The sequence below is a fragment of the Sciurus vulgaris genome, assembly GCF_902686455.1.
Source record: "Sciurus vulgaris genome assembly, chromosome: 5".
Lineage (NCBI taxonomy): Eukaryota > Metazoa > Chordata > Mammalia > Rodentia > Sciuridae > Sciurus > Sciurus vulgaris.
In genome coordinates this window covers 157,772,831-157,794,548 of record NC_136465.1, presented here as the reverse complement: position 1 = coordinate 157,794,548, position 21,718 = coordinate 157,772,831, and the positions used below count along the sequence as shown (strand labels likewise).

Here is a 21,718-nt window from a genome sequence, read left to right as displayed (position 1 = left end):
TGCTCTTCTTAACGCTATTCAGAGCCAAGATCAAATGCCTGGCACTCTTAACATCCACGCTGCAGTCTCTTCTGTTTCCACAAGCTGCAGTCAGGCTAATATTTCATTCCATCAGCTGAGCCATTATGCCAAGGGGTTGTTGTGCATTATTTCCCTTTGGATTTTGGAGACATTTAATGTTTAAGTAAGTTATGGCTAGAGCTAAAAGCACATTCATTGCCCCCACTGGAGAACAGAGTTACAAATACTGCTGAAATAAATGCGGTAACGTTCGTATCATTTTCATTAGGCTTTTCTTTGTGAGTGAGAGTAGATCTTCTGTTATGTGTATCCTTTTGCATTTTTTAGTTACATTGATTAGATTGCTTTTTACCCATAGCAAAACTCAAAGATCTCTCTGTGTGGAATTATGTCTCTACAAAAACAAAGATTTTATTTGAAAGTAATATTGTGGAGAAAGTAATGCTCCTGATAGAGGCATTTGTGTTTATTTGGTGTCTTCGGCATGATGAAATGAAGATTAATTTTTCTTCAGCCTAAGCCAAAATAATACCAATGTTCCTTCCATGCATCGTTTCCTCCAGAATCATGCGATGAACACCTCCAATCTGCACACCCTCCATATTATCTCATACCTGACTTCAAGGGCCAGTCTGAGCTCATATGAATGCCCATTTCCAATTCCTAGGACACCTCTAACATTAGCCCTTCTGCCGCCGTCCCAAAAGCAGAGGAGTAAGAAGAACTCAGCTCAGGGGTATAAGAAAAAGTATCCAAAATGTCTTGACCTGCCAAAAGAAAGATTATTTTTTAAAAATAAATAAGTATTGCAATAAACTCGTTCCCTTGGTCACAGAGCAGTCCTTCTACTCTCCCAACCTAATTAGAGTAATTTGTGTTTAAGGGGATATTGATTTTGCAGAATAGTTTTCTCTTGTATTACACATGACAACATTCTCCTTACTTAACCTGGGCAACAATCTGTTTGACTGATGTGCTGAATCTCTTGTTCAGAAGTCTACCCTGGCATTGATGTTTCAGGGAGAGAGGAGTTCAAATTGCTGCCGATGGTGTTATTGAATATATAAATAAACCAAGAAAACAGCAGAGGACCAGGAAAAGAAGGGATGCATTTGTCTGACCTTGTTAAAAGTGTTGAGCTGTGGGACTTTGCTTCTGCAATGAAAATGAGTTTAGCTGGTTTTTCTCTTCTCTGGGGCCCCCCGTGCTCTCTGAGTGATAACTCCGACCCAACCCAGGGACAGGTAGAATTGAAAAGTCTTTTTATTTCCATAGGCTTAAGCCAAACCCCTCCAAACAAGCTAAACCAGAGCCGAGTTGGAACAGGGCTAATGCCGCGGTTGGCAGCTCATGCGCAGCTCCTTCTTGGCCAGCCCAGCCGCCCCTCTTATCCACTTCAGCTGTCTTTTAAAAGCCTCCTTCTCACAAAAGACAGAGCCGATCTCAAGGGCCTGGGAAAATAGAAAATTTTCACACTGTGATGGGAAACACTGTCAAGAACTGAGACTCTAGTGAAACATCAGGCACCAGTGTGTGGTCACAGAGACAGTGAGGGAATCGGGCTGGGAGAAAGAACAGCCTAAAAATTAACATAGAGAGGTAAGCGGGAATGACAATATTTAAGAAGCAACCAAGACCAAGTCACTCTTCAGAGACTGCACAGCCAGTTTTCTTGTCATTTGCCACCTCTGGTAGGTATCTCTTCCCCTTCCGTTGTCCTGGAATGGGTCTTGGGTTGAGTCTGTAACTTCAGGCCAATGAGGCCCTTGACATTTTTTGCTAGAAGTCCAAAAGTATGTTGACTTGCTCCTTTGGTTTCATTTCTTCATTTTTTCCCCCTGAAATCCCACAGTGCTGGGGACTCAAACCCGGGCCTCCAGCATGTGAGGCAGGCACTCTACGAGGTGGGCTATGTGGCCTGCACTGACTTGCTTCTTTGGAAGATTAATATAAAGGTTGCAATTCTGGTATTGCTTGTTTCCAGTGCTTGCTATTGTTTCTGGTGGTTATTTTACCCTATTAAGGTCAAAATTTTAAGAAAGTGCACCATGTGAAATCATCGTACCGCTTTTTTTTTTTTTTTTGCATTGCTATCTATCTGTCCCTCTTGAAAGACTGACAGGTCACATGCCTCCAGCTATGTATTTATGTAGTTCTTATCACCAAGGCACCTCAAACCTGGAAGGACAGAGGAAATGTCCTTTATACCCCCACCAGGGGGTGAGTCTGAGTTGCCTTCCTGACGCTGAGAAAGTCAGAATTAAGCTTTTTTTTTTTTTTTTGATGGGTGGTCTTTAAGTTGATATTAGCTTATACTAAAGAATAGGTTTCAAAAGAGTATTAATATACATGACAATGCACCACTCAGAAAAGTGATTTTGAGCTTTTAAATATTCTAGGACCTGTCTTTCAACAGAAATTGCAATTTCATTAGCATTTATGACTAGCTTTCCAGGGATGTTTGCCAAAGGGATGAAAGCAGAAAACAAAACAAAACAAAAAACAGCAGCAGCCCTTCCACAGTTCCGCACAAAGGTGCTAATTAGTGATGGTTTTCCTCTATGGGCAATGGCTTGGATGCTAAGAGTTGTGACTGTAGACCTATTTCCATTCTGCCTAGGAACACAACAAACATGTTAAATGAAATGGTAATTTTACTTTCTGGAGATTTATGTCCACTAAAGGCTTCCAAGCATATGAGGAGTTATTAGGTAGAGGATTATTCGAAGTTGTTTTCTACACAGGAAATTAGACCCTGTCTAGGTAAAGTGAGCCTGAATTTTCTGATAGTGAGACTCTTTCAACATAAAACAGATCTTACAGAGGGAGGTGAGAGCAACATTCCTAGGATAATTGCTTTTCAAATTTAACGTGTTTCTTCCTAAAATTAATCCATGGTAACTTTACTCAAAACTTCTAATGTGCTAGGGTAGAGTCTTCAGTGAATTGACCAGTTCCAGCAGTAAGCATTTATCGAATATTTGCCATATTGTTGCCACAACCTGTACCTTATCTCATCCCCTCTCATAAAAACTGTGGGAGGAAGGCATTGTTATCCTCATTTTTCAGATGGAGAAGATAAGGGTCAGTGAGGTTGAATATTTCCCTAAAGTCACGTCGGTAAAATGTGGCTGGTGACAGGATTTAAACCAAAGGCTTTGATCTTCCAAACCTTCCTTCTTTATTCATCTGAAAGAGGCATGAAGATAATATTGGGCCTCAGATCTTGCCCTGCGGCCTAGGCAGAATCCTTATTGTCTGAATGAATAACCCTCTATTCAGTACTGTTGAACAATTTATAAGTGGGTTAATTTGATAGCTAAATCCTCCGTCCCACCTGATCCTGTGAGAACACAGTTCCAGGACTCTTCCGAGCAGAACCATTCATTCAACCAATATTTATTGGGCATCTGCTATATGTCAAATCGCATGCTAGTTGCTGAGTCTTGGAAAGAAAAGCTTCTCTGCTGGTTTCTCTTCCTCTTTACTGGCGTCAGGGCTTCTGGGAAGTGGGTAGAATGGTTAAGTCCACTTCTATAAAAGGAAGAAAGGAGTAAACAGATTTCAAGAAAGGAGGAAGAACTAAGGCTTTGAAGAAGAGAGAAGTGGGTTCCCCTATGCCCTACAGCTTATTCACAATAACCAAGATACAGTATCAACCTAAGCGTCCAACAGGAGAGGGGTGGATATGTACACAGTGGACTTCTATTCAGTTTTTAAAAAGAAGGAAATTCTGTCATTTGGGGCAACAATGGATGAACTTGAAAGACATAATGTTAAGTGAAGTAGGCCAGGCACAGAAAGATAAATACTTCATAATCTCACTTACATATGGAATCTGTAAAAGTTGAACTCATAGAAGCAGAGACTAGAATGGTGGTTACCGGGAGGAGGGAGAGGGTAATGTTAGTTAACAGACACAAAATTTCAGATAAGTCAGGATGAATGAGTTCAAGAGATCTGATGTAAAACATGGTCATACAGTACTATAGTATTGAAAATTGCTAAGACAGTAGATTTTAAGCAGTATTCTCACCATAAAATAAGATCTTTGAGCTAATGCATATGCTAATGAACTTGACTTAGCCATTCCACAAAGTATATGTATATCCAAACTTCATGTTGCATACCATAAATGTACACAATTTTTGTCCATTTAAAAGCATAAATAATTAGGTCATTTAAGAAAAGACAGGAATGGGTTAGACCTTTGAAAAATATAGGTGCAATTTGCTATCATTTGAATTTTGAAAAGGGCAAATTTAGAAAAGGGCTCAAGGCATGTTGTGCACTGGGCTAGGAACACACTTTGTTCTAAGTGATGGTTTAGGATGGCTAGAAAACCAAAGTCCCAGAAGTTCACCTTCCATTAGGGACAATAGTGATACCACTGGTTATCGGTGATGAGTTCTGCTTCCCCAAATGTTGAAGTCTGAACATTAGAGAAGCAAGCTGAGGCAAGCATACAGAGCATGTTTTATTTAAAAGCTGTAACACGGTCTTCCCCGGAAAGAGAAGGAAGCCATGGCTGGTATACTGGTATCCCCAGATGTGGGCGTGTCCTGCCCCTTTTGTAGACTAAAGTTCCCTTTGTTCTCCTGCTCTCTCCACACCACCCCCCTTATCTTTCTTCTTCCTCCCTACCTGAGTAGGCCCAGGAGATGCTGGGTGGGATGGCCAAAAGGTGGGAAGCAGAAGGGTAGGGGGAAGGCGCAAATGGAGTGATCCAGGTAGGTAGCAACCCTGGGGGCATAATTAACAACTCCCTGTCTGCAACCTTTTGGGAGGGCTAAGATAGGTAACCTTGGTAATCAAAGCGCTCTGGAGACACTGACATTCCAAATTCCCAGGGGCGGCCTCCAACTTCCAGGATCCAAACTGGCCTCCATTTTCTTGATTTCACCTAGTTCACCTATCTATCCTAACAGCCTCTTTAATTCTGGATTCAATGCACTATAAAGGGTTATTGAGGCAAACCCACAAGTTTCCTTCGAAGCAGACATTAAGAACGAGACCATACACTTTCCAATCTATTTCCTAGGGTCCAAGTCAGATGCAGCCCCCTTGGCTATCCTTTTGAGTAGGACTTGACTTGCAAATTATTACTTGTCTTCACAAGGAGAAGGAGAAGGTACACTGACTAGGTTCTTTCAATGTAGATTCCTTGGTCAGGGGAGTACAGAAGAGAATGTCGAATTGATTGACATGTGAGAAGTCAGAAGGAAGGACTTGGATAAGGGGTGATAAGGTATGGAAGAAGATCCCTAAGAAGGGTCCTGAATTAAGCTGTGGAGAAAGAGCACTTAATTGGTGATGCACATGGAAAGTTGCAAGAAAGCTTTGGGCCCTGGTCTATTTGTTAGGTTCCTGAACTGCTTTTAGACCTCCAAGCAAAGAAGAATAATCCAACCGAATTTCCAAAGATCTCATCATCTCTTGAAAACTACAAGGTAGACTGCCATACATCATTCACGGAAAGGGTTGTTGGCGCGCTTAGTTGTGATCGGCTTTCCAGATATCTTGCAATTTCCAGGAATTTTCCACTATTTCATCTCTCTTGGCATCTGCATCCTACACTGTAAGGCAGAGATGAAAGTAATAATACACTCCCCAGGCATCAGACTCTATCCCTCCTCCCCACTCATTGCCTCTGACAAATACACTTTGATTTAGGCCTATGTTGCTGCCATAAACCACCTTTTGAATTCTGAGTTTTGTATTCCACCTTACCCTTCAGATTCTGCCACTTGGGAACCCAAGGAACCACTCTAGAGAATGATTAGAACAGAGGAAGATCCATAAGGCCAGATTCACCAGTAGGGGAGAGTGGTGAGAGGTCACATTGACAGCATCCATAAATTAATATTTTTTGTCCCTGCACAAGATTGTGCAAGCTAAATCCCAAACAGAAAGTAAAATATTCAACCGCATTGAATCCGTGGGTAATGCAACTCATTAAGTATTGGGGAACTGCCTGTGGAACCCAAGGAATTATGGAATTTTTCCCAAGGAAATATCTGTGAAGCCAGGGAATACTCAAACCTGGGATTTCCACCATTAGAGTGGTCAGCTTTGAGAAGTTGGGGTGACCAGAGCAGATGTCCAGAGATTTTAAAACAAAAGCTAATGCACATGGACTCAAAAGAAGAAGCAGTCCTGCCCGGAGTCCATAGGAAGCTGCCCTGTAGTTAAAAATTCAGTGATATCAGAAAAGAGGGTGAGAGACTGAGCAAAGAGCAGTAGTCTGTTTTTAAGGGAAATTGCTTTCCAGTTAAATGTTTCTGGTTCCCTATCAATAATCTTTAAGTACAGCAATTTAAATTGCCTGCTCACATCCTTGGAAAGAAAGGAAGGAATCAGTGTTTATGTCGCAACTCAAAAGGTAAAAAGTCATTCACTCATTAATCATTTAACAAATATTTAATAGTGCCTACTATAAATATTACGCCCTATGCTTCGCAAATGAAATAAAGTGATAAGCAGATATGCTTTGCCCCTTAGCCTCATCAAGCTTAACATCTAGCCAGGAAGTTCCAAAACATACAGTTATAAGCTCGGATTATCACCATATGGAGGCCAAAGGGTCCGGGATTTGGAGTTAGTCTGGGAGCTCACAAAGCTTCTCCCACCAAATAGGAAGGTCCGTTTAAGTTGAGCTTTAAGTGGAGCCTGTGAAGAATGGCCAAGAGAGTTCCAGGCAGAGGGTCCAGCACCTTGACCTTTCGTGGAATTTTGTTCTTTGGTAATGGTTTCTCCCCAGTATCACAAGGGACAGGGACCTTGCGGGAGACGGGAACTCTCTCCCAGGGCAGCTAGGATATGTAATTCGAATGCAATTTCTGTCAATAGCCTCCCCCTTTGTACTTTAATTAATGTGTGTCAAATACTTTTCTATCTTCTGCTCAGATCTGTGTCCATGCTCATCACTTCTGGGTAGCTTCCAAAATGGTGATAGGCAGGTTTCCAAGAAAAATAGTCATTTTTTGTTGTTTTTCTTTCCCTCCCCTCTTCCATTAGCCATGGCCTCTTGCCATGTACAGTCTCACAAATGGACACAAACCAATCAATCACCCTTATAAAAATGTCAAAATTCATCCTTCCCTACTGTGAAATGAATACACTGACCTTAACACAAATGTAGAAATAAATTAAAAAAAAATCCATCTCCTCCGTGAACCCCTGACTGCCACACTTAGATTTCCACACTTTTCAGTTTGACAAGGCTGACATTGCTGAGAAAGAATTCTTTTTTTTTTTTTTTTGGGGGGGGGGGGGCTTCCTCTTTTTTTTTTTTTTTCTTTTTAATGCTGGAAGCAGATAAATATTATTGCCCCAAATTTACTAATAGGATTTGTTTACATACGATTGCTGCCTGTCACAAAGTACAGATAGAAAGAGTCATTACCTCTTCAGAGGGTAGGTTTAAGTGAGAGATAGGTTTAAGCTATTGCAGGGTGAGAAATATTTATTTAATATGGCTGTTTTAGAATGATGAGTTTTCTCAATCCAGAGACCTTCTAGTACTTGCCCAGGATGCCTGCTTCATCGAGTGTTGAGGTTCAGTTTGCAGAACACAGCACCAAATAATTGGTAGATGCTGGTTCAAGTCCTGGCTCTGATGTTCACCAGCTCTGTGACCTTGAGCAGGTCACTTAATCTCTTTGACCCTCAATTTGTGAAGCAAAAACAAGAATATGTCATTCCTAGTGAGCCTCTCTTATTGTTGCAAGTCGGGGTACCCCCTTGACTCTTTCGGTTACAGAACTTTGTCTTTGGAGGATCACACGTTCCACTCTCAGGGAGTGAGGATTGGGGAATAACCCCACCTCTGTCCCTTGCAAAGAACATGTGGTCTGCACCTGGACCATGAGAACGCCACATCCCTTGGGCATGCAACCAAACAGAGTGCAACCAAACTGGTACATGGACCTACCAGAGAAAAACAGAGAAGGGAGATGGAGAGAACATGAGTCCCCAGATCCTGTGGCAGCTCTGGACTTTCTGGTTCCATAAGTAAATAAATCCTCCTTTTTGTATTGTTGCTCCAATTAGATTTCTAAAAATTTTTAATTGCAATGAACTTAATTTATACATGTATTTTGAAACTTTTAACTACAAGGTGCACGAGATACTTGGTACCTGGAATATGGCGAGAACTCAGTAAGGGATGTTCCTGGATCTATGTTGGGGTTGCATTCTGATTGACCCTTGTAAGGTGAAAATACCATAAGTTGACACGGCTCCCTACTGACCATCCTTGATTAGCAACAAAACCCACTGGAGGGTACAGGTTGTTTTCTCAAGACTGTGGGGTACACTGGGAGTCTCAGCTCAGGGCTGCTGCTCAGTATCCCAAAAGAGCATTGAGCAGTGTCTGTCTTGCCAGCCCAGGAAATTCAAAGTACGGTTTCTGCTGAATGCGTATTGTTTTTGCACCATGGCAAAGTTGAAAACCTGTAAATTGAGCCACTGGGGACCATCTGTAAATGGAATCGTGTGTGTGTGTGTGTGTGTGTGTGTGTGTGTGTTTCTGTCTATAGCACTTGAAAGCTGCTTAATGGGTCAAGAAGGAGAAAAGAGCAGAGCCTTGGCACTGCTCACAGCTACTGTCCCCAGGAACCCCACGGCAGGTTTCAGCCTTGCTTAAGAAACTGGTCCCTTTTTTTTTTTCCTTCTCATTTATTTCTTTGCACATGAGTACTGACATCATTTGCACCATCAAAATTTTGGAAAAGGACAAAAGGAAAGAAGGAAAAGAGGTCAGAGGAAGGAGAGAGTAGGAGTAGGGGAGAGAGAGAGAAAGAGGGAGGAGGGAGAGAAATATCTACTTTAGCAAGCTTTTAAAGAGGTAAAATGGCACGAAACTCCTTACCTTCTTGTTCTGGATTGTTCCACACTCCTGGGATACCTTCTCCCAAGGATCCCATGGCTACTCCTGAACCAGCATATCCCATTTGCTTCTCCATCTTCCTTATAAAAGATTGTGTTTATTCAGAAACACACACACAGACTGAAACCCATTCAAGGATCAATAACTGATAATACTTTATTTACTCTTTTTATGAGTATTTTCATTTTAAAGGGAATCCAAAAAAAAAAAAAAAAAGCACCATACTTTAGGTTTCCAGAACAAAAGAACTATCGGTGTGTGAGGCACCTACTGTGTGCTGGGAAATTTGCAAATCTGCAAAGTTTTATAATGGTTTGAATGTGACTTTTCCTGCTAAAACTTATGTTGAAATTTGATTGCCAATGTCAAGGTATCGGAATGTGGGACCGAAGAGATAATTGGGTCTGAGGCCAATGGATTAATGTCTTTTTCAGGGGGTTGGATTGGTTCTCTTGAAACTGGATTAGTCCTCATGTGAATGTTGTAGATACCACTATAGAGAGTAGGTGGTTACAAAGTGAGCCCTGTCACACTCCGTGCTCCTTTCTTTCCACCTACCTGTGGTCCCTTTTTCACTTCTATTCCATGGTATAACAGAGCATGAAGCCCTCATCAGAAACCAAAAGGATGAATTCAGTTGATCTTGGACTTCCCAACCACTTCACTTGTGATCAAAGATAATTTTTTTTTCTTTATAGATTACCCAGTCTCAGGCATTTTGTTATAGTGATGCAGAATGGATTAAGACATGTATTTTGCACAATTCTCATAATTACATTGTGAGGTAGAAGTTCTTGTACCCATTTGACAGATGGGGAAACAAGCTCAGAGAATTTTAAAACCTTGCCCAAATTCCCATAAATCAAAGGGATTGGAGCCTAGTTTTCATTGACCCAAAGCCTATGCTCCTGGCTAAGTTTCTTTCTGGTGACCCTGAACTTGTGACCGTCACTAGCTGAGCATCATGCTGATTCTGATGTGGAAGTAGGAGACACACTTCAGAGATCATTGACCCAGCATTATGATGGCTTAGAGGCAGGATGGAGGGCAGCAGAGTGACAAAGTGGATTTTATCTGAGGAGATGAATTTTTAAATTCAATAATGGGAACCACCACAGAGCTTAAAAAAAAAAAAAAAAACAAAACTTCAGTTAAACAGATTTTCTCAACTGCATACCAGCACCTAATCTGTTTGGTCTCTCTCTTTTCTCTTTCCCTTTAATTTTATTTTAGCTTCCAGCCTTATGTGGTTGGCAGTGGAGAGAGGGAAAAGGAATTCTCTGTACTCTGCAGACTCCTTTCTGCCACCCGGCTTTCTCACATCGTAGTCTTAATTTGATCAGCAGTTATGAAAAGGAAGCATTAATCCTGGAGAAAAGGACATTGTTCGTGGCCAGACAGTTTCGGTATTGCTTTAGAAGTGAACCGTTTTTGTGCTCGGATATGAGTTTTGCCCCTTGGGAATCTGCAACTCCTTGATGTCAGAACAAAATGGGGGAGAAAGTTGCTTAGAATTGGACAGATGACACCTGGTACTGTGAAGCTCCTGGGCAAGAGGCTTCCAGAAGCTGCCGCTGTATGTGAACGTGGTCAGGGGGAACAAATAGGGGGAGGTGACAGAAAAGAGGAAAGGGACAACCCCTCCCCCAATGTGACAGAAAAGGCACCTATGCCTGGCCCTGGAAGCCTACATAATTTGTTCCTTGTGATCACAGATATCATTCTGCAGCACTCACCACCTGCTTCTGTGACTACCTCGTTTTTGTCCCTGCAGTAGTTGTTAGGGGTATCATGACAGATGAAGAAAATGAAATTTAGGGTTTAAGGAACTTGTGCGGGACATGCCACCTTCTCAAACACCTCACAGTACAGTCTCCTGAGTGACTATTATGTACTAGGCCCAGGGCTAAGCCCCAAGGACATAGACATGAATTTTTTAAAAGGTCACAGAACTGTGTGTCTAGTAGAGGAAACTGATGAATGAACCAGTTTCTATGCCTTTAGCACTCAGTCCAGTGCCTGGCCCAAGAGACAGAGGGAATAGATACCTCTTGAACAATGGCTGGATGGGTGAATGAATGGACAGAGAGATGGATAAATGGGTGAATGGATGGAGTACAATACAATATTATAGCTTCACTAAAAGAGATGAGCATGGGCGTTGTGGGGCAGAGAGGAGTGGAAGTCGAACCCTTCTGAACAGGTGATGTTGGAGCTGAGTTTTGAGGTAAGGGTAGGAGTTCTTCAGCTAGTGACCATCGCCCTATAAGCTTGCCTCCACATTGCAATTTCCCAACACTCTGCTTTAGCAAAGCAGTTCTGAGCATCCACCTATCACCCTGAGAGCCAGTGACTACGGGCACAGGCTCAGTCTCTCTTCACTCCCCTCCCTAGGGGGTGGCTGAGCTTTCCTCTGACACTGGTTTTCTTCCTTCTCTCCAATGTGGGTTTATCAGTCCCCAGGAGTGAGGTGCACAGCCTGGTATCTGCATTTCTTATACTAAGGATCACTACATTTTAAAAGCAGAGTGTTACGTTTCAGGCCCCCATAAAAAATCATTGCAAGAATCATAACAGTAATTAACAAAGCAGTAACAGCAATAAAAAATGTCTTGATGCCATTATACAGCGCTTACCATGCGGAATGGTCTTTTAATGTACATTATGTAATGACGGATTCTCACAGCCCTGTGAGAGAGAAAAATAGTCCTTCTACCCTTCGTTGATGTGGACAGGATTAATACTCAGAGGAGATGAAGGAAAGTATCAGGTGGTCACATCTGCTTTGTTTCATATTGGTGGTTGGCAGCCTGGTTAAGTAGGTGCTTGTGTCCCCACCTTTTCCACAATGACTTATCCAGGGGCACCAGGTAGTAAATAAGGAAGCTGTGACTGAAAGCCAATTTTTCTTATTGTCAACACAGTGCTTTTGCATTTTAATATCTTGCTTTCTCATTGCTCAGGAGATTCAGAGAAAGAGAACTGGTGACCAAGCATCCCACCTTCTTGGAGGGTTCTGCACATTGGTTATTACCAATGTTAGAGCTCTTGCTAATCCTTGATCAACAGGTCACAACCACCCAAACCACTGGCTACAGGACACAGATGTGCGCGGCCAGGACCAGTTCTTGAAAAAAAACATGAAGTATTTGAAGTTTCAAAAGGTTGATTTGGAGCTCTTCAATTGTCCTTTAGACCATTGTCTCTCTTCTCTTCCTCCTTCTTTTCCTCCTCCCCTTTTCCTCCTACTCTTCTCTTCCTTTTCCTTCTTGGTTTTTGATACTCCCTTGCCCCAGTGAACATTTCCTTATTATTGGTGACCCGGATGTTTAAAATGATGTTTCGTGGTTCTTAGGAAGGAAGGGTGTGTGTGTGTGTGTGTGTAATGGGAGAAGACTTACTAATGCTTCTTAGAGTCTTATATGTGTGAAAGTCGATTCAGACACACCTTGAGGGGGAACAGTGTCTCCCCGTCACTACCTCCAGGGAAAATGGAGTTGCTCAGGCAATGGGAAGCCATGCTGCTGCCAAGCTAAGGGAAGAAGAACGAGGAGTGAAAGAAAGGAAGCTAGAAAGAAGTTGGAAGGCCTGGCCTAATAAGGAGCTCATCGGCAAAGGAAAGACATTTTGGGCTTGAGCAGGGGAGAAGCGTTATCAGACGTGAGGTCAGAGTGAAGAGAACCAAAAGAAGACCAGTAGGAGACTGAGGGTGCTCCAGATGAGAGACGATGGGGAACAGGAACCCAGGCGACAGCCAGGGACACTGTGAGAACAGGGGCCTCCGGGACAGTAGGGACAGAGCTCCCCACCTAGACAGTCTCAGGAGCAAGATCAAAAGAGGACACTCAGCCCAGGAGAAACGAGGGTGGGAGTCATCATCAACCAAGAAGACAGGTCCCACCACAGACAGGACCGACTTCACCCGTTGCCCAGTGTTTGCAGGGGGTCTCTGAAAGACACAGAGTGAAGCAGGAGGGTGGTCTTTGGCATGTAAACCAGTTTTCTTTGCTATGCTGTGCTGCTGCTATTAGGATTAACACTTCTGATCTCATAGGGCAACCAAGGCGTTTTCTTGGCTGTGACTGGTCAGAGCTCCTGATTTATGTCCTGTCAGAAAGATCTATTTCCCCAGTAATAGCCATGTTTCCACTGGTGGTTTCCTTCCCCTGGGGACCTGAGATTGCAGCTAGCTCTGTAGCCTCCTGAGGCATATCACCTAAATGTTCCCCCTGGAAATTGCTCCTGCAAATATTCTCAATCAAAACCCAATAAAATGTCTGAGCGCTTGTACTACCCTAGAGGCTGGGAATTGCACACTAGAACCATATCCCAACGTATTAAACAAAAGGCTAATTCCAACTTTCTTCCAACAATACAGAGTGTTTGGAATTACAGCTGAGTCTTCATCATCAGGAGGTTGACTTTGTTACTGAATTAAGAATGCTCATCTATAATCTTGGGACATTTAGGGATGCAGGAACATGGAAGACAAAATGAGAGCCAGGGATATTGAGAGCAAGGGGTAGGTAGGTCCTGAAGAATTATCATTCAGAGAATTTCTTCCTCAATTAGGAGTTGGTAAAAAAATCCATGTTGTACTTTCCATGACAGAACTTCACAAAAGCAGATATTCATAAAAGCCAGCCCTCTAAAAGTAGTGACTTTTTTTCTTCTCAAGAAAATAACCGAGTGGTATATTAATGAGAGCACAGCTTGCACTGCGTTGCTCGAACAAGGTAAAAGCTGCTTCTTTCTTGGGGTTTAAGTGAAGCTGCTGGGTGGTCCAGGTATCATCCTGGGAGGAGTTTCTTCTGTTCCATTGATCTCATTTCCTCTGATGCTGCTCATCAGCATGGTTGAAATTGACCCACCAGCATCATTTTATGCTTCAGCTCATGGGAGCAGGAAAAAGAGGAGAGGAGGCAGGCAGTTTTCTGCTGAGGTTAAGACTTAGAAGTTGCTCATTGTTTCTATTCACCAGAGTGGGTTCCTACTGACCAGAACCTAGTCCCATGACAGGGAACAGGGGGGATGTGATTGCCAGTTGGGCGGCCATTGTCCCGGCTCTTGCAAAGCTCAGGGATATTGGGGGCTGTCTCTGCCAAAGTGTTTTATTCCTAAACTTCATCTCCAAAGGCTTTTCTGTTTGCTCTGGCCAAAGAGCGTCTTGAGAGTCTGGACTTTTCCGTGCTGGCTCATGTCTCTGCACCTGTGCGAGCTGCTCTCTGGTCCTGGAAAACTTTCCTCTCCCTCTCAGCCAGCTGGGCTCTGAAGCTGATCGCAGGGACTACCTCCTGCAGAAGAGCTTCATGTGAGCGCTGTCTGTTCTCTTATCGGGTGGAAGGCGTTTCCCTAGGGGAACCACATTTAAAGCCATGGTATCGTGGCATCTTTTGCTCGACTTGGAGTTTCTCAAGTCAGGCTCTGCCTCAGAATGGAGGCTGCTGTGGTTTTGATGTGGGCTGTGTCCCAAGGGTTTATGTTTGGAAGCTTGTTCTCTAGTGTGACAAGAGGTAGTGGGACCTTTAACAGGTGGGGCCTATTGGGAATCACTTAGGTCACTGAGGTTCGAAGGAATTGATGTTATTCTCGTGGGACCCTGGTTAGTTCTCAAGGGAGGGTTATTATAAGAAAACAGGCCTGACCCCTCTCTGGTCTCTCTGGCTTCCTGTCTCATCATGCAGTTTCTGCCTCTTGCATGCACTTATGCCATGATGCCATGTGCCAAGAACCCTTCACTGAGTCAACTGATGCTGGCACCTTTGGACCTCTGAAACTGTAAGCTAAATGAGCCTATTCTCTTTATAAAGTACCCAGCCACAGATATTTCACTACAGCAACAGAACATGGACTAATGCAAATCCCTATCGCAAACTGATTTAATTACAATCTCTAGGGCCAGGGGCCAGGCATTAGGGTTTTAAAATGTTTCCTCAGTTGATTTAATGTATAGCTAGAATTAGGAACTACAGAACTAGCTTAAGGGCAGAATTTTTATCTCTGGACCATTAACACTTACGTCTGACATTCTGTTGACATTCAGTAAATTCTCAGTGAATGAACAAATGAATAAATGAAAAATGACTTCTGCGTATTAGTTAAACTAGACCCCAAACAGGAATTAACAATTCATATCATTTTCTTGAACACAGAATATTAGCACCGGAAGGGACCTGCAACAAGATAGAGATTCATCATGTCTGACAGATGAGGAAACTATAAGCCCAAAAAGGTCTTGTGGTGAGTTATAGCAGAGACCAGGCTCACGGATTTCAAGTTTGTAGGATGTCACACAATAAGTCACCTTCACTTTAGGTATCCACCCTCGTTTGCAACACAGAAATATTCCCCTTGCTTCACCTTTCAAAGCAAGGCTGAGCTCGAGCTACCCCACTGAATTGAAATGGAAATGCCTCTCGTTCTCCAGCCTCGCATTCGTTCGGGGCATTTATTCGTTGTTTGGAACCTGCTCATTATACCGTTTTACTACATAATGAAGACAAATGCTCACAGTTTAGCTGCAGATTTGGTTAATGACAAGATGTATAATAATACAAGATAATAGGGCCAGGCCATTGCATTCTAATTAAATATTTTTGTCAGATTCTTTCCCTCATTAATCTTCTTTTATTTGCCATGCTTTATGGCTATTTTACTTCCCACCTTGAGTATATGTATACACGTAATTTTAAGAACAGAAAGAGTTTCAAGGTTTTTATGGGAATTGGGCTTTCTCCTCTCTGTTCGTGTTTATTTGCCTACAAACCATTGAGTTTAGAAGAGAATACATCACACGTAACCCGGGCAAGGCCTCTAATTGGTATGCTAGCCCACGCAAAGCCATCTGATTGCATTCAGTAACTGGCAGGGACAGAAAGCATTTCCAAGGAAAATAATATCTTGCTGTGAATCTGGGAATATCTCTGTAAGAACTGAACAGTAAACACCAGCCTTAATTTTAATGTCTCACATTATGCAAAATTTTCAAAAGACGGGCTCTCTGATATTCAAGCCCACCCCTCGGGACAGCGATGCTATCATAACACTGTTAGGGGAGTCAATGTCAAATTGCCAACTGCCCAGGGACTCGGAGTCTTAGAGCATCGACATTTCCAGATCATCATTTTCTCCCGTAAGCAAAAGTATTTACCTATTAAGAACTGTCGAAGGCTGAGATTCCACGAGCTCTCTGGCTGCTGGCAATAACCCCTTTCAGGTTGGGCTTTGATGGGGCAGTATTTAGGTCCTAATGGCCCTTAAAAGCTGCAAGGTGCAAATGTGAAATGATGAAATCCAGACCGCAATGGCCATTTGCAGAATGATCCTTGCAAAGCTGCCGAGAGATTTGGCGGTTGATGAGGCATCTCCATCAAAATGTGCTCCCAGAAACGCGTCCTCCATGATACCTGTTTTATTTAATGGTGCTCATCTCACCCTCCAACCCCTCCTTCCCACAACTAAAGATGATCACTCTGACAGCAGGCTGTGTCTCAACCATCATTTTCTGTCAATTTTCTTGCCTCTGGAAAAGATTCTGTTTGGGTTCTTAGATTAATTCTCTAGGCAAAACACTCGCCCCCTATTCTTGCTATTTCTGTTCGAAATAGATATCCTGGGAGAGTTAACTGAGCAAACAAAACTTAGACTATGATTTAAACACAACACACCAATTACAAGTTTTAAGGGGGAGTAGGAAAGGATTCAAGTATAACTTTGCTACTGAAATACACACTTGACATGAGGCATTGCATGAATCTAGCAATACACATCTGGCGGCTAAGCAGGATTGCCTCTCAGTCTTCCATCCCATAATCTAGATTGATCTCCCACCAGCATCTGCAGCCCAAGATGTGCATGCCTGATGGACATTTAAGCCCAAGAGGAAAGTATAGCAATAATGATCACATAACAGCCACACAACCATTGAGAAGAGTTTTTTTTTTTTTTTTACTAACCAGTTAGTAGTCTTCCTTCTTAGCGAAATCACTTAAAGGAAGCTCTGTGGATGGTATTCAAAATATTTGTTGGAACTGAATTTCTGGGATTAAAGTATTTCACATACCCTTCTATAAAGACATTTTTTGGATAACAGTTCTTTCCAATATTGAGTATATTCAACATCTATAAAGATGATGAATCCTTAGTGCCCAAGACTTCATCCTCCTCAGCTGAGCTGGGGAAACAGCTTGACCTATGAAAAACATATCAAGAGTGGCAAACAGATGTGACATTTAAAGGGACAGTGGAGAGGGCCAAAGGCAAAGGAGATGGTATCCAGCCTCTATTTAAAATGGGAAACCCAATTGTAAGGCCTTCATCTCTTAATCAGTGGGGATCTGAGGAGGTTGGCCACTTTTCCTTCTTTTATTTTCTCCCTCAGTGCAATTAATTACTTGGGAAAAAAAATCTAACTCTGGGATGAAAGAAGGAAGATGTCTGTTGGTGGTGGTGGCAGACCAGGAGGCCTTCATTTAGATGTATTTGTTCAAATTTATTAATAAATGTTTACTAGAGCAAATGCTGTCATACAGAGGAGTTCGAATACAAAGAGATACATCTTGACAAGGGAAGGACTCAGTGTGGATGATGTAGAGCACTGAGAAGTCTTAGCCCAGCTACCCAGGAGGCCGAGGGAGGAGGATGGCACATTGAGGACAGCCTGGGAAATTTAGTGAGACCTTGTCTCAAAAATAAAAAGTGCTGGGAATGTAGCTCAGTGGTAAAGAACTCTGGGTTCAATCCCCAGTACCATGAGACAGACAGAGAGAGAGAGAGAGGAAGGAAGGAAGGAAGGAAGGAAGGAAGGAAGGAAGGAAGGAAGGAAGGAAGGAAGGAAGGAAGGGAGGGAGGGAGGGAGGGAGGGAGGGAGGGAGGGAGGGAGGGAGGGAAGAGAACAGAGAACTGCTAGGCCTCATATGCCAAAGTGGGAATCAGGAGCTGTACTGAACGTTTTGGTTCTTGGAGACCAGAAAGATAAAGGATCTATTCTGCCATCCCTTGATCACGTTATAGTCAATGGGAAACATTTTCTCAGGGACCACAATGTAGGCAGGGTGAAATTTCATCTCTTCAGTATGTTTGATTCCTGAGTTCTCCTTGAATGATAGATGAAAACCCTGATAAGAGTCCTCTCTCTCTCTCTCTCTCTCTCTCTCTCTCTCTCTCTCTCTTTCTCAATCTCTCACACACACATACACACATATGCATGCACACACACACCCACCCACCCACCCACCCACACACACACACACAGAGCTACATTGCTTATTCTTCTACTCCTCTTTTAGATATTTACTTAACATCACATAAAAAGACTCCAAAACTTGCATGAAGAAGCCCATAGACCCTTCTTTCTTTCTGCAGAGTGCCTACAACCACCCTATTGATTTTGTGTCCTGCTGAAAAGAATCTTCAGGAAATGCTAGACTAACTCAAAGATTCTCTCTCCTGTCCTTGCACCACTGCCTGCTTGTTAAACCCTCTGTTCTTCCCTGGCTCCTTTTCCATCGTATTCTCTCTACCCTATTTTTCTCGTGCCTGTTTTTGGATTCTCTCCATTGTCATTCCAGTGGCTTCTCCATACTTCACCTGGTGTGCCTAATGGTCTCCCTTAGGTGGGCTTCTCTTTCATTACTCCTTTGCCACTTTTCAAACCTGGATTTCATTTTTTTTTTTTTTTTCATTCTCCTTTCCTCTTCTGCAGGTCCGAGAGAGTTTCCTCCCAAGCAAGTTCCAGGATCTCAGCAAGCAACTTGGACTTCAGTTCCTTAATCTGAAGTTTACCATCTCTGTCAATCATTAGTTTTTCCTCTAAGGATCTTCATGTCTTTAGAAACATTGCTTCTTTAGATAGCATTGTATTATTTTCTCCTTTGTGCTCTTTTATACCACATATTTTTTTTTTGTTTTTTCATCCCATTTTTATCTTTGTTTTATCCATTCCAAAAAAAGTACACCAGAGACAGCTTTTATCTCCTTGTACATTATGTCTGCCTTTTAAAAAATTCACAGTACAATATTGCATATGTGTAAATAAATTATTGTAATAAAACCTTCCACATATTTGTTTACTTGTGATATTTGATTTAGTTGGTTTCATATCAAGAAGTCCTACCATATTTCTCTAATCCTTTTTAATGAAATCTAAAATGGTTTTCCATATTTCTTTGTATTCATGTAAATTATTTGGTGCTTTATAAATTGTAAGATTTTTATTGTTCTGCCCAACTGCTCTCAATTAAAACACAAAAACAAAAACCTCGGGGTGTTTTGTTTTCTTTCTGAAGTCAACATAATACAACAATATATGCCTGATCTCCAGTTTGTGAAGTTCTTAGTAATGATGATAGGGGGCATTTTTTAAGGGAGTGTTTTCTTTCCAAATGCGCTTAGTGTCTGCTTTTCATTCAGCAGTCAGTACACAGTTTTGAGGGGAAGTAGAGAGCATGTATGTGTGTGTGTGTGTGTGTGTGTGTGTGTGTGTGTGTGCATTTGCCCCTGACTTATGAAGGTTTGACTTTTTGATGGTGTGAAAACTATATGCATTCAGTAAAAAGCACATTTTGAATTTTGAACTTGGATCTTCTCCTGAACCGGAAATACAGTGTGATACTCTTTACAATGCTGTCCAGTGGCTTCCAGTCTGTCACGTGATCACGAGGGGAAACACCTGATTGCAGGGCATTGAGTCTCTAAGCTCTGCTGCTCAGTGGGTTCAGGTGTACTAAATGCATTTTTTGACTTACATTGTTTCCAACTTATAATGGATTCACCCAGATGTAAGCCCATTGTACAACAAAGAGCATCCCTTTCTCTATTTTAATAGAAGTCTGTAAGCTTTACAAAAAAAGAAAACAATGTAATACAGTTACCATTTGTAGAACATTTACCAATGTCTTCTTAAGCTCTATCCATTTTACATGTCCATCTCATCTAATTCCTGAAACAACCTTACGATGTGGACGTGTTTATCCCCATTTTACAATCAAAAGAGCTGAGTTTCAGGGAGATAAAACAATTTGCCTATGATTATGTGGCTTCTGACTAGTCCCAGTGGGATCAAATCCAGCTTTACCCCATCTTAAGGCTTCTTAACTGTTAGGACATACCTCTAAATATTTACCTGAAAACTACTTATTTCCACTAAGATGTGTTAAAACAGCAACTTCAGGCGAGACCCAGCTAGTGCCACACATTTGGAGAACAAAGACTTACAGACTGTATGTAACCATCAACCTGAGTCGACACTGGTCAAAAGAGCTGTCTGTACCTGTAGTCCGGGCAAATTGAGTTAGAATCTTAAAGCATGATACCCTCAAAATATGGGGAGGGGCTTCAGGGCTCTTCAGCTAGTGGTCAGGTCACACATACACACGTACCCTCACCCAGGAGGACTATACTGGTGAAAGTCCAATAGCAGACTTACTTCAATCAGTAGCATGTAAAATGTGTCATTAAGAATCAATCTCTCTCTCTCTCTCTCTCTCTCTCTCTCTCTTCATCTCTTGGCACAACTCTTTCTAATTGGACTTCATTCTCAGACAAGTTTTTCTCTTATATTAGCAAGATGGCCACTCGTAGCTACAAGCTTACTTTGAGGTAGCTTAGTGTTCCCACTGGAAAAAGAGCTTCTTTTTCCTCGTTGGCTCAACATAAGATCGACGATTCACTGGCACAGTGTGAGCGACTTCTATGAAGTCAGCAGCTACTCTGACCAGGGGAGGAGAGAGACATAGATTGTTCACCCAGGTTCACTCCTAGGGCTAGAAGGAAGAAAGGGGTGTCAGCTTATCAGAAGTACATGAACTGAGTAAGAATGTTTCTGAGAGAAGATAAGATGGATTCTGAGTATCCACAGGGAAAAAAAAGTGTCCACTACTATTTTATCAGTTGAAAGGCAGAGACCCAGGACAGCTGAGAACACAAGGACCAAGGTTGACTCAATACACAAGCAGCTGAACTAGTTTTCCTGGACTGTGAGCAGCAAAGAATCAGATCAATCATTTAGTTCTACCAAGGATGTATTTAGTTCTACTAGGCAAGAACAGAAAATTGGAAGAGCAAGGAGCCAGGCCTTCATTCATATAAACATTCATTCACTCTACAAACACGTGTCTTCTAATCCTGCCACTGGACTCAGTTCTACTGTGTGCCAAGCCCTGTGACAGGTGCTGGGGATGAGATCCAATACTTTTCTTAAAGAAATCATAACCAAGAAGAGAAAGTTTCAATTTACAGTTTAAAACAAATAATTTCAATTAATAGCTATAACACAGAGAAGTACAATATCCCATTTTTCTCCTGATGTGTTTTTGGTAGCAATACCCTCAGTCTGAAAACATTTTCTAAAGCGAAGTCAAGCAAAGTTCTCGTATTAGAACAATGTCATAATCAATCATGTGCCTGTGTCACTCATTAGGGGTCTGTGTGTTCTCTCTGGGATTTTAATGAGATTCTTCCTCCTTTAGGAATTCTAAATCTAACCATAGCTAACTCTGTTGAAAGTGAAATAGAAGCAGGGCACAAACAACCCCCAAATAATTTCAACTTGATTTTGCAATGAGTAGCAAAATGGAATTTCACCTAGATCCAAATATTTGCTGTGATAAGTCAGTTAACATCTCTTGGCCTCTATATATGCATCTGTAAAATGGAGATAGTAATGTTACAGAGGACTGTTGTGAGACATAAATGAGATATTACATGTAAAACTCTTAGAAAAGCACATGGCTTGGAGTAAGTATGAAACAACCTATAGTAGTTATAATTATATTTTATATATGTTGTTATTATGATGATTACCGTTAT

General features: G+C 42.0%; 1 long non-coding RNA gene across 2 annotated transcripts; it reads left to right on the top strand.

The window, feature by feature from the left end:
• The first annotated feature begins 1,350 nt into the window (after nt 1-1,350).
• Nucleotides 1,351-19,182, top strand: LOC306661641. Of its 2 annotated transcripts, none has more exons than XR_013763919.1 (4): nt 1,351-1,712; nt 14,596-14,689; nt 15,064-15,151; nt 18,615-19,182. It is a non-coding gene; the product is annotated as an uncharacterized lncRNA (long non-coding RNA). The 2 variants fall into 2 exon arrangements; XR_013763920.1 differs by lacking the exon at nt 1,351-1,712 and adding an exon at nt 4,689-4,751.
• Nucleotides 19,183-21,718: the final 2,536 nt, after the last annotated feature.